The following is a 15266-nucleotide window of genomic DNA, read 5'->3' on the forward strand; positions in this document are numbered from 1 at the left end:
CGTCGCTGGTGTAATAAATAATTGACACGCGTGCATTTTATATATCCATATCGATCCTGACCGAGCGTATTTTAATATTTTAACCAGTCGAAGTACAGAAACGGCGCGAAATTAATAATTTTCGACATCGTATGCTTGACCGTGATGGAACTTTGAAATCAAAAGCGAAGGGTTGGCCGCGAGTATAGCGGTCAGACAATGTCGGAAGTGTGTCGTGTATGTATATCGTGGCTACCGTACTAACAAGGTAATCTACTCATCTCGCTGAAAGACTCAACGTGCCTTTCAGGTTAATTGTTTCCCAGAGCCGAAGACTCGGGGCGTGCTAATACTATTAGCTCCTTATAGTCCTAGCAATTAGAGGGCGGCTTCGTCGAGACGATAAGGATACAGGGGACTGAGCGGAAACTATGTTACTGGGCGGCAGGACGAAAATTAGTGAGTTTTTTGCGCCGCTCGGTAATCTTCCGGGGCGAAGTTCATTTTCGCTGATCGAAGTCACGGGAAAATTGACGGTGCCGCGCAAGAACCGGTTGTTTTCTGCATTTAGATGAACCGTACCTTCAATTACGTCGTTCCGGATGAGCGTGATCCATTTCCTGCGTGCCAGGGACGAGCGAACTCTTATCTGGAACGAGTCACGTTGCTCTCTACGCTTCAATTTCCATTTATAATTTCTGGTTTCGATGTATCGTTGGCGAGAAAATGCAAGGAAACGAGTTCGGAAGTTGGAAAATTAACTATTTTCGAAAAGCGAAGTGCTTCTTGGAAACGCACGCGACATTTTCAGCGATTCTGATAACAGTTCTGAAAGTCCTCTCCCATTAAGAAGTTCCTAACTTGCGTTAAAGTTCGGGAATCGTTGTTTATTGTCCCGCGGCGACGACTTTTCAACCGATTTTTCATCTTATTTTTTAGTACAAGAGTAATTTCATCGTCATCGAGTCATTCTTTCAGTTATATTTAGATAACCAGTTTACAATGCTAAAAATGCAATTGTGTCGTAATCATTTAAATAGAAACGCGAGAGTTCACCGTCTCGCGTACTATGGTTAGCAGTTCATTCATTAGTTGCGATCGAAAGAACTATTGTACGGGTGCCGGAGATACATATTCATAATTGATCGTATCGAGACGCGTTATAAATGCAAATTAAAAAAGTGCGTGCTTGCGTGGCAGTAAGCTGGACGAGGCACGACAAAGAAGGCGAAAGAAATGTGACTGGGTTAGGCGAGCACAAAGCGATATACGCTCTATTAGAATGAGATTTATTCTACTATGAAACTACATCGAATACTATTTAATTTAAAACGATAGAAAATTTCGTAACGTAGGAATTAACTCGAAAACTGTACGTCACAGTGCAATATAAGCGCATCGAAGATAATGCAAACCCGGTGCAACGGTTGCAGATTTAATTAGATAAAGCGCGTGGTTTATTTATTTATTTAATTAAGATTAAACGAATCCTATGGATGTATGTGACGTATATCTCGCGCTGCCAATTAGTAGTTAATTACAGCTATCTAGTTCCGGTGTAAAAGCAAGTCTCGAGAATTCACGATCAAGTTGACGATTTTACGCTCGACGGGACGGCCTGTAACGTTAACAACGGTTGATCTCGTCGCAGATGATTCTGTCGTTATCGACGTCGTGCATTGTTCCTCTCCCTCTCTCTCTCTGAATCGCTCTATTTCCAGAAATTCGAATATTAATGTAGACAAACGGGCACCAGATTCCCGCGGAGCGTGAATTCAACCCTCGTTCTAATTCCAAAGCTTAATCCAATCTGCATGCAATTGTCAACGAGGGCGCAGTGCCGCGGACCCGCTTGATTTTAATTAAACCCAATGCAGATTAAATCTACGTTGTAAACGTGCCGGGATAGGTACAGATTAGAGACTCGCCTTGTACGCATAAATTAGTAACGATCGGTTGATGTTCGTCCACGCGAAACTGAACCCGGCGATTAGGTTTCAGAGGGGGTCGCGTCGAACCTTGAATGAGAAAAAAAAAGGGGAATGGGGTCTTTGGGACAGGTTAGTATAAGGGTTAAGCGCGGGACTGTCCTACTTTCGGTAGAGCAGACCTACTGTCACACATTCGCGTCCCGTGCTCCACTTTTGTTTTTATAAAATGTCACACGAAGCGTCAAATTGCGAAACGGTGAAGGACTTTCCCCACGAATTTTTCTGTTCAGGCTCGTACCACCTTCTTCGAACGCCTTACGCGTATGATCCTTTTATTGTTTTTCATGTTTATTTCCTTTTTCGTTAATCGAAGTCTTTTGCGTGTTAATTCAACCAGCTTTGTTCGGTAACGTAGAGTAATAAAACACTCGCAGGTCTACCGATCTCGAGATATAGACCCCGTTAGAAGAGGAGGAATGGAAAATAGGCCCGCGTTTGCATAAATTTTGCAAATTCTAACGACAACCGTGGAACGTCACGAACTTCAAATATAAACCCGTAACCCGGGAAGTTTGAAGTCCTTTGAGAGTAACGCTAATTAAGAAGGACTCGAGCCAATTAATTTGTATGCCGGACGTTTGTTTCTGCTTGGAGAATCCCGCTAATATTCTACGCGGCAATCAGCAACGTCCTGCGAGTTAAGCCGCTTCTTCCCGTGAAACGATTCAAGTTGCAACGAGATATTTCGTCCCGATGGCATCCGGTTCCGCGCTGTTAATTGAACTTGGTGTCGCCGGAGTATCTTCGAGGGTGACTCAAAACTGGACACGTTCCAGTGCACGACCGACGCTTGACAAACTTGGACGATCGTCGTCGCTAAAACGTGACCCCAATCACGGAGTGTAACTCCGTCAGTATATTAAACGATCACGTGGTCGTTAAGAAGATGCATGCTCACCGTTAATCTCCTTAAAAAACAAATAATTTCTCTGCCTGACTCATACTTGGGTCCATCTTGACCCGATTCTGAAGTCTATTTTTAATTCTCACGTGATAAATGTCAACATAAATGCCAATCCCAATTGTCTATTTTAAAAATCATTACTGTATTAAAAATCAGGACCTCAGCAGTTATTACAAGTCAAAATTATTAATTGATGGAAAGAAGTTGTTCCATAATTTTCTGTATTTTTCAAATTTCTAAATTATCCCCCAAAGAACCTAAACAGTGTCATCTGTGAGTGTTCTGGAGTTTGTATAAATCGAAGAAAGGTTGCGTCTCTGACGTACGAGACGGTTCTAAGAATAAACGAGACGCCTTTGCATTGCGACTTAAATAAATCGTTTTCTTTTCATAATGAAGGAACCGTTGTATGGCAGTTAGCCACTTGGGTACTTGTTCCAAGTCTACAATTAACATGTATTAAAATTCATTAGAGCCGCGGACCATTCTTTTGTCCTTTGTGACATCGTTCGCGACTCGTTGCCCGATGTTATCTGCTGAATAGCAGATGGGCCGGTATTACCACTTTGTTGGCGAACATCGATTCTTCTTCGTGCTTACAAGAGCGACCAGCTTCTTCCTCTCTTCGCTCCTTCCTTCGTTCACACAGAACTTTTCGCATCTCCCGCATATTTGCCGCGTTTCTTTGCTGAGCATACGGAAAGCACCGTCGTTTCCTTGTCGGGCAATTCATCCTGATTCTCTATATTGCCTAGGATCCGCAAACTTCGCTCTTTTATTACTGTCATTCGCCGAGGTTGATTTTTGCTCTTGTTCGCTCGCGAGGAATATTAAAATTGTACTCTATTAATCATCGTGCGTCTTTCTTTTCGGCCGTTTCGGCGATTAATCATTCCGCGTTTGAACAGCCCGGGTGGATTTTTAATTTATGCTGTTGCACGTAACTTCGACCCGTGAAATATTTCCTGAACGATTCGAATCTTACGTAACCGTTCTGTGCAAAAATTGTTACGTTTAATCAACTCTAATACTTGTCTGTTGACTTTGTATGATTCAGATTCATATTTTGATGGGTTAAACGAAAATTTAGGAAATCTTTTTAACGGATTGCATGTGCAAAAATTGTTACGTTTAATCAACCCTGATACTTGTCTGTTGACTTTGTATGATACAGATTCATATTTTGATGGGTTAAACGAAAATTTAGGAAATCTTTTTAACGGATTGCATGTGCAAAAATTGTTACGTTTAATCAACCCTGATACTTGTCGGTTGACTTTGTATGATTCAGATTCATATTTTGATGGGTTAAACGAAAATTTAGGAAATCTTTTTAACGGATTGCATGTGCAAAAATTGTTACGTTTAATCAACCCTGATACTTGTCTGTTGACTTTGTATGATTCAGATTCATATTTTGATGGGTTAAACGAAAATTTAGGAAATCTTTTTAACGGATTGCATGTGCAAAAATTGTTACGTTTAATCAACCCTGATACTTGTGTGTTGACTTTGTATGATTCAGATTCATATTTTGATGGGTTAAACGAAAATTTAGGAAATCTTTTTAACGGATTGCATGTAATACGTTCACACTTTGAACGTATTATCAGGGAACTCGGTTTTGCGTGGAATCCAATGAAATATGTTTTTTATGAATTGAAAAAGCGAACTTGAAAGCACCATGTATCCAGAAAAACTGAAACGAATAACATACCATTGCAATAGCGGGAAAATATCGAATCTGAATTCGATAAAAAAAAAAAGAGTTGAAAGCGGAGAAGATTAAAAGAGAATCTTTTAAACCCATAACACTGAACGTGGACGAAATTGTATTTACATGAAGCACGAATCCCTAATGTTTCAAAACTTAATGAATTTTAACGATGCAAAATAGGTTTCTTTCTTTGAAGTATCTGGGTTTAAAAATGTATAATTGATTTAAAGAATAAAATTCGATATTTTACAAAGATATAAAAAACTGCAGAGGGATATACGAGTATATTTATTTAGTATACGGGGTGAATCACCCTGTATTTTATTTTCTATCGATACGACGAGTTTCTAATCAAATTACTAGTATCTATGATCTTCTATGATACCCCTTTTAGGAATATTCATGGAATACCGAAAGTTTTCGCGATAATTTGACTTAACGTCTGCTGTCTGACGCGATAGGTGTAATTATAGGAGATACGGTGGGGGTTGTTCGCCGTTCGTGTGTCCTAACGCTCGAAAATCGTGTTAAGGCAAGTTTAGAACGTCGAACGAATCATGCCAGACTCTCTCGAAATTTTGGCTCATTTACCTCTCGTGGAAGGATAGTTTTAGTAGATTTGAAAGCGACCCGGGAGCAGTTATTACCATCGCGAAGCTCTGGTTATCTGGTTTTCGCGGATTTTCCGGGGCACCGTAAGTATGAATGTACATTCGCGTGGTCCATTCAGCTCAACGGAACTTTCCCTCTTGACCTCGACGAACGCATTCGTCTTCCATCGCGACCCAATTTTCTTACTCTGGGAAATGGATCTTCCCAGATACAAGCACGCTCAAAGAATAAAATAACTTTCATATTTTGTAGAATCTTATTTCATTCTTCTCGAAGCATTCGAGTTGGATTTAGAATATTTCGTGGAATTAATAAATGTTAAAAATATTGCGTTGATCGACGGACGCGTAAAAATTCGAAGTTTTCATTTTCTTGCTTCTCGACGAATTCTTTCCGTGCGTCGATTAATGTTAAAAGCCCTCCAGGTGGTGTTAAATATCGCGATAGCGGGCTCAAAGGTATGCAAATAACTTCGGGAAAACAAGTGCCCGTCGAGGTTCGTCCGATACGCAAAGTGTGAACACAACGGGTGTTTTTATTTTCGTAAATTATTTTTACTGCGTGACACGCAGCGCGGAGCTCCGTTTTAAAAATAAAAATAAAAAAAAAAGAGGTAAATAGAGAAAAAGGGACTTGTGCACTCGTTACCAGTGGACGAACATATGAAAAATGCATGACGCCGGAAGGATCGTTATGCTAATTCGTTCGGTAGCGCAGCAGCTTCGTACACAAACCTAGCGCGTCGATCCTACGTATGTACATAGGCGCGCATCGATCGTAATTAAAGCTGTCCGTCAGATTTCCACGGCAAGTCGTTCCTCCAGTTTGCGCGATCCACTTTCATCGTGTGTCATTTCAGGGCTGTCATGTCGGAAAGGTTCGTTAAGTCGTTCCAAGGGTAGGCTCTAATAATAGCTCTATTCGATTCCTACCGAGGATTGAGTTTAATGACGCGACGTGAATTCATGTCGATTTTCGCTTCATCAGCGTTTTCAACTTCTTGAAACTTCTCAAGATTTTATTACGCCTCATTTCACTTAATTAAACTTGATCGGTGTTAATTACGATAACGCGGGAAATCGACTGTCACGGTGGTCGCCGGTGACCTACAGCGTATCTTTAAAATACACCTTTCAAACAATGGCATAGAAATACTGTAGAATAACTAGTACTTCTATTTGTCGCGCTATAATTTGGAAAAATGTGGCGGGTGTAAAAAGTTAAAAATTGAATCGAGAGGGAACCTACAAAGCGTACGAATTTTCAAACTTTTTTCAATTTTTGTAGTTCGTAAAAACTTGGAAATTCACACGTTTTACAAGTTTATAACGCGTGCGCGAGAAAATTGTAAAACGTTTGGACATTCGTTCATTTTTTCGTGTCTATAACGAATGCATGAAGAGGTTGTAAATGTTGGAAAATTCTGCTAGCGAAAAATTTATACGAATAAAAAATGGTCTCTCATGGAAAACACAAAGTTTACACCGTAACTTTAAAGAACGTTTATTCGAATGGAAACGTACGAGAATAAGTTTTTATCGGAACGAGTTTGTTGTTCGCGAATGTACAGTATATTGTTTGATCATTCCAATAAGAATTTTTTGCCTAAGTGTGTCTACACGCGTTGCCTGGAATGAGTTTCGATCTCACGGAATTATTTCTTTTCCGCCCGCGATACAAACCCCGCACGCAGCTCGGGTATATTTTATTTCATTTCGTCCAATGTTTTTTACGACTTCGTGTATTTTTTTACCCGGAGACAAACGAAATGAATAACGGTGGACACGCATTGGATTTCAGTACGCGTGGTTGCATACATGAATACATAATTTAAAATATGGATCTAATTACGTGTGAAACAAGATTTAAGTTTCGAACTCATGCATCGTAAGAAACCGAAGTTATGGGTGGACGGTGGTGAGGCTGATGAAGTGTTAACCAAGGCGGTAAAGCTTACATCGTACTATTATTTTAAAATTAACAAGTATGGGACCATAATATTATCATATCGTATTAACCTACGACTAATATTTTCTTTGGAATTTAGGGGGGGAAGCAGTATTACTTACAGTCGTTTCTTTCGCCATGAATTTCTAAAAATCTTAAATATTTTTCACGATAGCTCTGGGATACTTTGAAAAAACATTTTAGAATTTGTTCAAAAGTATTCCTATCAGTAACGATTTCCATTTAACGCCTAGAAAATTACTTTATAAAACTAAACTTTCTAGGCCAAGTGCGCCATAAAGGGAGATTTAAGACACGAAAAAATGTTCCCAAAGAAGAGTTTATTTTGTAACGATTTTTCTGCCCGGAGCTTTTAAGCGTAGCTGCCCCGGTTTTATTCGCGTTTTCGTTTTTTAATAGCCGTTGGCGCTAATGAACGAAATAAAGCGCGTACGATGCGCGATCTTTCTAAATAAAAGGGCGTATCTAATATTTCTTTGTTGGCACGCACTGTCAGCGACAAGAGAAACTCGCGGTAATTACGTGCTTCGGCGGCACTGCGAACGTATTATAACGCGACATTCGCCCCCTTCGCGCGCCACTAATTATATGGGGAGTTGTGTCACGTTTAACGTACGATTATTGCATTCCGCGTAGAAACGCTCGCTGGAAATTAAGACGGAGCTGACGCGATCGATGCAGTTTCTGTAATTCAGAGACGGCCTCGTCCAGCTTGGAAGATTCTGGACTCCATTTCCGTTCCCTTTCCGCGCTAGCCGAGTTACTTTAGCGGCCGTCGAGACTAACGACCCTTTAATTATTCGGCTCTAATTGCCGGAGCTCCTTATTACCGATACGCATGCATTATGCGCGTACGCATATTATACTCGCCTGGCTGACCCTCCAATTTGCTTTTTCACGCAACTCTCTTATTCGACGCTCGAATCCCTTTTTTCTTTCTCTTTTTTTTAACCCAAATGCAACTCTCATTATCATAATTGACTTTCGAACGTCGTCAGGACATTTTTATGGACCGGATTAATCGGATCTCCTTTGTCTTATATTTTTTTCTAGCTTCTGTTTGCACATAAAATGGGACTTTTTAGATTACGAAATTTTTGGAAGATCGTTGCGAAGCATAGAATAAGCAGAACGTTTGCAGTTTTTATTCTCGAGCGTAGAGTTAAAAAATTCAGGAGTTCGGAGGAAAATGAGCACTTGCCGCATCTACATCGATTTTTGGCCCATTGCATTATTAAGTAGTTTCTGCAATCTAGCGGCCATTCTCCGGATAGAAGCGTATTAACAATTCCTCAACATGGAAAGCAAAGAAATACCCAGTGGTACGGTATAAACAAAGAAATAAAAGTTATCGTGTACCGTCGGATCGCAAGTTAAAATAATGTTTGGTAGCCCGTTTTCCACCAAGTGTAGCAAAAGGGAGAACATAATTTTATCAGACCGTGAATGATAGTATTTGCGTTACAATTGGATAGAATTATGTAGATTCTAGTAGATTTTACGACGGTGCCAGACAAAAGTTCGTGATTACTTTCAGGCTCGCTATCGATGCTTGTTTACGATGCGTTTGGATTATTACCGAGCCATAGTTGATTTTATGATTCCGGGTAGCGCCGGCTAATGGGTCTACGGGTTCCGTTGACAGCGATTAAATTTATTTCGCGTGCCGGCGAATACGTCGCATTGCGAGCTAATTGATTTTCGATTCGTGTCGACATTTGTCGCGACGCGAGAAAATCGGGGATGCCGCTCGCTTGATTGCGCCCGTAATCGTGACGGAAGAGCAACCAGCATTCGAAGGCGTACAAGATTTTGCATCGAACATAATTTTATTGGAACGTAACGATTATTCGCGGATAAACGAAAACGTTGAAAATAGATTTTTTGGGCGTTCGTAGCATTGACACTAAAATTACCGACATTTCATTCACTTTTAAATTAAATAAATAATTTATTATTCAGTTGTGTCGCACATCAGTCGTATAATCGATAGAAATTGCCGAAACTTCATTCGGTGCGTAGTGTCAAAGTTAATGTGAAAATAAACATAGAGGACAGCACAAATTATAATAGTTGTTATACTCATCGGATAGAGGATGAAAAGCCCTTTAAAATGAGCGTTTGTACGAGTCGATAGCTTTATTAGTTCCGGAGATATAGCGATTTTAGTTTCGAGTCGATGCGGTGGCTAGTTTCGGAGATATAAGGGTTCGAAGCGTTTGTTTACGTTCATTGACTAGAATGAACTCGCGCGCGTGATAATAGTAAACAGTGCGTAGTAAATTCTTGGAAATACTACGCCCGAAACTAGGTCACGAGAGTCACGTACGCGGGGTAAACAAGGAGGTACGACGCGACGCGTCAGACGGAGACAGAGATAGTCAAATTAAGAAAAATACTCATTTACATAAATTACGATATCTCCAAAACGGGAAATCGGATCGTCAAAAACCAAAAACCATTTTAAAGGGGAAGCTTCACCGCTGCCAACAGTGGTTCAATTATTAATAAAACACTAGTAGTTTTGGAACTGCACGCGTCTAAAGTTTTAGTATTTTTAATACGCGTTAATAGGCTTTCGTAAGACGGAGAGTGAAATTTTAAAAATTACGCTTTTCTTTACACGATGATATCTCGAAAACCAAAAGTCGGATCGACAAAAACCAAAAATCATTTGAAAGGGGAAGGTTTACCGCTTCTAACGATGGCTCAGTTATGCAGAAAACATTAGTAGCTTCGAAACTGCAGGCATCTAAAGTTTAACTATTTTTAATGTCCTATTAATTTCAGAGTAACAAGCTTCTGAAATGAAACTAAAGATTCTCTCCTTTTATCTTTACTATATATTTTATTATTTACATATTTGTTTTACGTATTTGTGGTAAGATTTCAAATAATAATAAAGATATTTATGGTGAGTTCAAACCGTGAAAGGGTGAACTTGGGATGCAAAATCTGTATTGAAAACGACACGAGATTTCTTCCCGATGGTATTTTTACTTGTTTAGAAAAGTCACGTTTTGAAATGGACGTTCGCCAGTATATCGTCTAATTTTAAAGCGATCGTCGACCAGTTTTGCGGACAAATTTACATTCCACCGGTTCTGGAGACTGCATTTGCCACTCAAACAATGTTCCATTGTGTGGGCGTGTGGCGCACACTTCTTCGCGCGAATGTCCTAACTCGAAGTGAACTGGGAGTGACGGAATTGTTCGCACTTTATTTCCCATTCCATTATCCAGGGATCGGGGAAATCTCATGCATCATAAAAGAACGACCGCCCAATGAATTCGCCCCGCGAAGTCCATCTGGCTGAGAGACCCCAGGGCTACGCAAATCAAATCTTTCCTTCGGTACCCTGGTTAACCGCGTCTTATCGATTTATCGCATTTTCACGGACGACAGAAACACCGGGATCCTTACCCACGTTCCGTCGATTAATATTTAAACCAAGCACGGTTCCGTAAATCCAGCGTTACGAAATGCACGACCGTTTCTTTCGTTAATAAACAAGCATTGAATATTATTACACATTATAAAAGTCTAAATAGATAAATATTGTTAAGGGTTAAAAATAATCTTAGCTGGAAGTGTCGTTCGATTTACGTTAATTTGATTATTTTTTCGTACGAATACGAATTTAGTCGAGCTAATAGTACAAGAGGGCTCCGGACACGAGTCAAGGTGGTATTGATTTATGCTCCTCGTCAGTTTGCTAAGAGCACCTTTGCTTTCCCACTCCCTCCCACACCCTCTATCACTCTCTTTCCGCGAACTATAATGTCACGCGCGCATATAATAGCTGCTTTAATAATCGTCGGGTCGCGCACACACCCGCAGGATGGTTCCGCGCGCGGACGATCGGCCAGCTTATTTACATGTAGCCTGTAAAGCGTGCCAGGAGCACGTAGAAACTGCAGGAAAGTTTCGTGGCGCAGCATTAAGATAGAACGCGTGCGCCAGGAAGGAAAATTTCAGGGTAAAATGTAAGGGAAAAATTGCACACCGATGCAACGAGGGGAAGGGGGGAGGGAGAGAGAAATTCACGGGGAAACATAATAGAAGCTGTACACGCGTCCATGAGACAGTTTGGCGACGAGGCACGAGGATTCGCGTAGGCGCGCGGGGGAGTTTACGGCGTACAATAGCGCACGTACGAGAACTGTTCATAGAAAACCTAATAGAAGACGTGCGAGGTGTGGAAAATTCAGACCCGCTCGACGACGGACGGAAACGTCTCGACGAGCCGTGAGAACGGGACGATTTGTTTCGTAAATGGCGTTTCCGGTTTACAGGTTTAATCGAATATGGAGATCCAGTCTCCACCAAAAGGTCTACAAATTAATTCTTGGCTCCCATATCGAGCCACCGATTTCTCGAAACGATTTCGAATTTAAGGCAAGGAGTCATTGTTTTTGAGAAAATTTACTTTCGGGAATTCTTGGCGTACTCGTACGATCGAGTGTCCGACTATTACTCGCTGTTTCTACTTGTATTGATGTTTGTAAATACAGGCTATTCTAAAAAAGTTGGGACCAAACTTATACTACGTTTTATTGAGGTCTAGTCGATGAAGAATGCTTTATTGAAAAGGTATTTATTATTTATTGTGGTAGTTGTAAAAAATGTTTGACGATTCCTCCCTCTGCAAAAATAGTCGAACTCAGAAATATTCTATCCGTATTGGAAATTATAGTAAATGCATTTTGAATGTAAATATCTTTAAAAGCTTGCCATCTTTGCAATAAAGCAATTTCGGATTTAAGTTTATATAAACTATTTTTATCTATTTTTAATAAGTTTGCGGCAAACCTTTCTGCACAACTTGTATCGATGATAATATAGTACTATTCGTCGATTATCGATCTTTCTGTATTCTAATTACGACCAATTAAAGCGGATAATCTCACATAATCAGTTAGAGGCAGATACGTTACCCAATTCGTAAACGCGTTAATGAGGTAAATGAAATTTAGTACGTAGCGTTATTGAAGAAAATGATGTTCCTAGTTTGAAAATTTACTGAAGCTCAGGCGACGTTAATAACGATACTGATATCCTTAACGATTTCTTTGCCAGCATTTGCCTCATTAAGTATGCCTCAGCCCACCTCCTGTACGGCTGCCATCCGTTTCAAAGCCATCCTGCTTAGTATGAAAAACCAGCATTAAGGAATGCATGATTGTCTACGTTTATGTCAGATACCAAGAAAATATTTAATAAAAATACCCCTTTCGTTAATACAGCTAAAAATATTTTATATTCTGTTGGAAAATAGTCTACCATCGATCATTCTACATCTATAGTTCATATTTTTATCTCTGCACGAATAAAATGTTTTAAACAAAGTCTATTTTAAAAAAAGCTAAAAAACTATCGCTGTCAGTTCAATATTTCTGGTAATTAAAAAGTAAATACAGTTTTTCAAATATGTCAGAAATGAAATTTGAATTAAGGCAATTACGAAAAAATATTCGGAAATAAAATTTGTCCAACTTTGTCGGCATTCATTGTTGACACAAAAGTTGCAGATACGGTCAAACAGGTTCAGAATTAGTCACCTCTCGGAATTCCAGCCCTGTCCGTCGATTAAATGCGATTTCATGGAAAAACGCGTCGACGCTTCGTTGACTCGATATTAATTGCGACGTAACGTTAATTGCAGCTGCAATAGACCCATTTGCCCGTGGCCATTACCGCGTCGCCTCGGAATTCGTTATTGCACCGGCGAGGCTCGTTTTAATTAAAAGGGATATGTGGCAGAAAGGGTTGATCGACGTCTCGCTGGATCGAGCAACAAAGAATCAAGCTGCACGCTCGCGAGTCAACGATAGCGCCCGTAGCGATTTATATTCTCGCGCGCCTACCAACGATAAAGACTGCCACCGCGTGATTATCCTCGCTCCCTAAGGTCGCAGGACTAATTAATTTTTATCGGAGTCGACGCGTTACCGAACCACTTCCTATTACTCGAAATTTGATAAGCAACATAAAACGATTTCTCTAATTGAATCAGTGACTCGAAAGAGTCTAGCACATCGACTGCCACGGTTTTTCACAATTTTCGAGACGTTAAAGAAAATAAAACTAGATAGGAATCTTGTAAAAATAAGTTCCATGACAAATTATTCATATGCTAGTTTCGTTTTCGTGGATAATTTGTTCTGGAAGTCAACGTGTTAGAAAAACAGCGTACCAAAGAAATATTTGCAACGAATCGCGGTCGCCTGTAGCTAAATTTCCTCGATAGCAAAATAAAAGGATAGAAAGATTTTTTATTCTATCGTTGCGCTAGTTTGTAGAAAAATACAAATATTTCGTACGGTCGTAAAATCGCGGCGCAGGGGAAAACATATTCTATGGTTATTCGTTCTCCTTTTCTCTCGTCCCTATTTTGCACGCGACCGACGATACGCGATACTGCGGAATCTAAAAAATTGTTTTGCTCAATGTATAATTTAAACGCGATATTTATCGCGTTACTGTTTCCGCGTTATGGGATTTTACTTCCCCGGGAAAAGTGCAACTCTGTCGAGAAAAATGGGTCGCTTAATAAACCTCTTCGTGTCTCCCGCCCGTAATAAGCGATCGACGATCTCTACTCAGACCTAGAATCTAGATATAGTCGACAGCTGTCGATAATAGTCGTTTCTCGTTATGTTCAGACTCTTCGGAATACCCGCTTTCGTTTACCAATTTTCCAATGATGTTTGCTATCGGCGTACACCTTGCAAAATATTTTCGTCCACGTATTTTCACGATTAAGGTCCACTTCTAACGCATCGTACATTATATTCGATTTTAAATATTAAATATATCTTCTATCAACACGTTTAATTGCCTAGACGTCCTATACTGTTAACAAAGGAATTCGAGTTTGTTTCACGAATTAAAATGAAAGGAAAAGTGTTGGTCATTTCTTTTCTAATGATATTTTCACGATTAAGGTCGACTTCTAACGCATCGTACGCTACATTCGATTTTAAATAAATATATCTTCTATCAACACGTTTAATTGCCTAGACGTCTTATACTGTTAACAAAGGAATTTGAGTTTGTTTCACGAATTGAAATGGAAGGAAAATTGTTGGTTGTTCCGTAGCGAATACACATCGAAGGCTAGACTTCCGCGTGAGGTCGGACTTCCGACAGTATTACACGAGGTCCGATGTAATACATTTCTTCGGTAGTTTCGAAGGGAAAAAGGCTGGAAGCGCTGGAGACGAATGAAACTTCTTGTCGAGAGGGAAAGGCAAAGAATCCCCGGAGATGAAAGAGGGAAGGAATGATCGTCTCTGGAGTGCTCGAAGGTCAGGGGTGCTTTTTCGTCGACGCCGCAACCGAGTTAGAAGTTCGATTTCTCTTTCAATTCTCCCTCCGCCTCTCTGTCCTCCTCTCTCGGTCCATCCGGCAGACCCACCTTTGAATTTTTAATACAGCTTCCAGCGTTGCGTGACGCTGGACCGAGAGAAACTTATTTCTCGTCGGACAAAGGGAGGCAATAATTTCGATAAAATCTCGACCGAGACCGATCCTCCGCCCGAACTAATCGGTTATCTTCGTTTTTGTTTCAGAATCGAACCGCCTTGGAACTTCTGCCTCCGTCTACAAAACGGTGAGTACTTGGACATTGGAAAAATTGATTATCGTCTCTAGGCTCGAGCCAATAAAATCCTTCGTCGATTCTTTCGTGCTTCCGTCTCGACTAATTACGAGAATCTCGGCCGGGAGATTTTTCGCGTAATTGTTTAACTGTCGCGCAAGAATAGAAACGAATCTGATTTTTTATGTTGCTGGTAACGAGCAAAATTGCGGTGAATTTTATTATTCGATCTTAATAACAGCCCGTTCGCGAAAGCGATAATGTCCTATGCAAATTTTTTATTGGCAAATGAACGAATTCGAATTTATTTATCGTCGAACGCTCTCTACATAAAATTTGCTTTTAATCGTGCTCCGAGTGTTTCAGTTTACGAGTTAGAAATGTTCCGGGACGCATTCGAAACGTTGAAACTGCATCTTCGAGAGACCGAATAATTTATAATCGAACGGACAAGGAAAAGTATGCTGATAAATGTTTAACGAGTCATTTGA

The 15266-nt window shown here is 40.2% G+C and overlaps 1 protein-coding gene across 8 annotated transcripts in view; it reads left to right on the forward strand.

Annotated features, from left to right (window-relative positions):
• Nucleotides 1-15266, forward strand: part of Pgant9 (polypeptide N-acetylgalactosaminyltransferase 9) — a 322236-nt gene that overhangs the window by 62524 nt on the left and 244446 nt on the right. For all 8 annotated transcript variants that reach the window (XR_013081806.1, XM_076783691.1, XM_076783689.1 and 5 more), the window contains one exon: nucleotides 14747-14787. The gene's annotated coding sequence lies outside the window, so the exon portion shown is untranslated. The remainder of the gene's footprint in view (nucleotides 1-14746; nucleotides 14788-15266) is intronic.

This window comes from Colletes latitarsis, chromosome 2, assembly GCF_051014445.1.
Source record: "Colletes latitarsis isolate SP2378_abdomen chromosome 2, iyColLati1, whole genome shotgun sequence".
NCBI classification, from domain to species: Eukaryota; Metazoa; Arthropoda; class Insecta; order Hymenoptera; family Colletidae; genus Colletes; species Colletes latitarsis.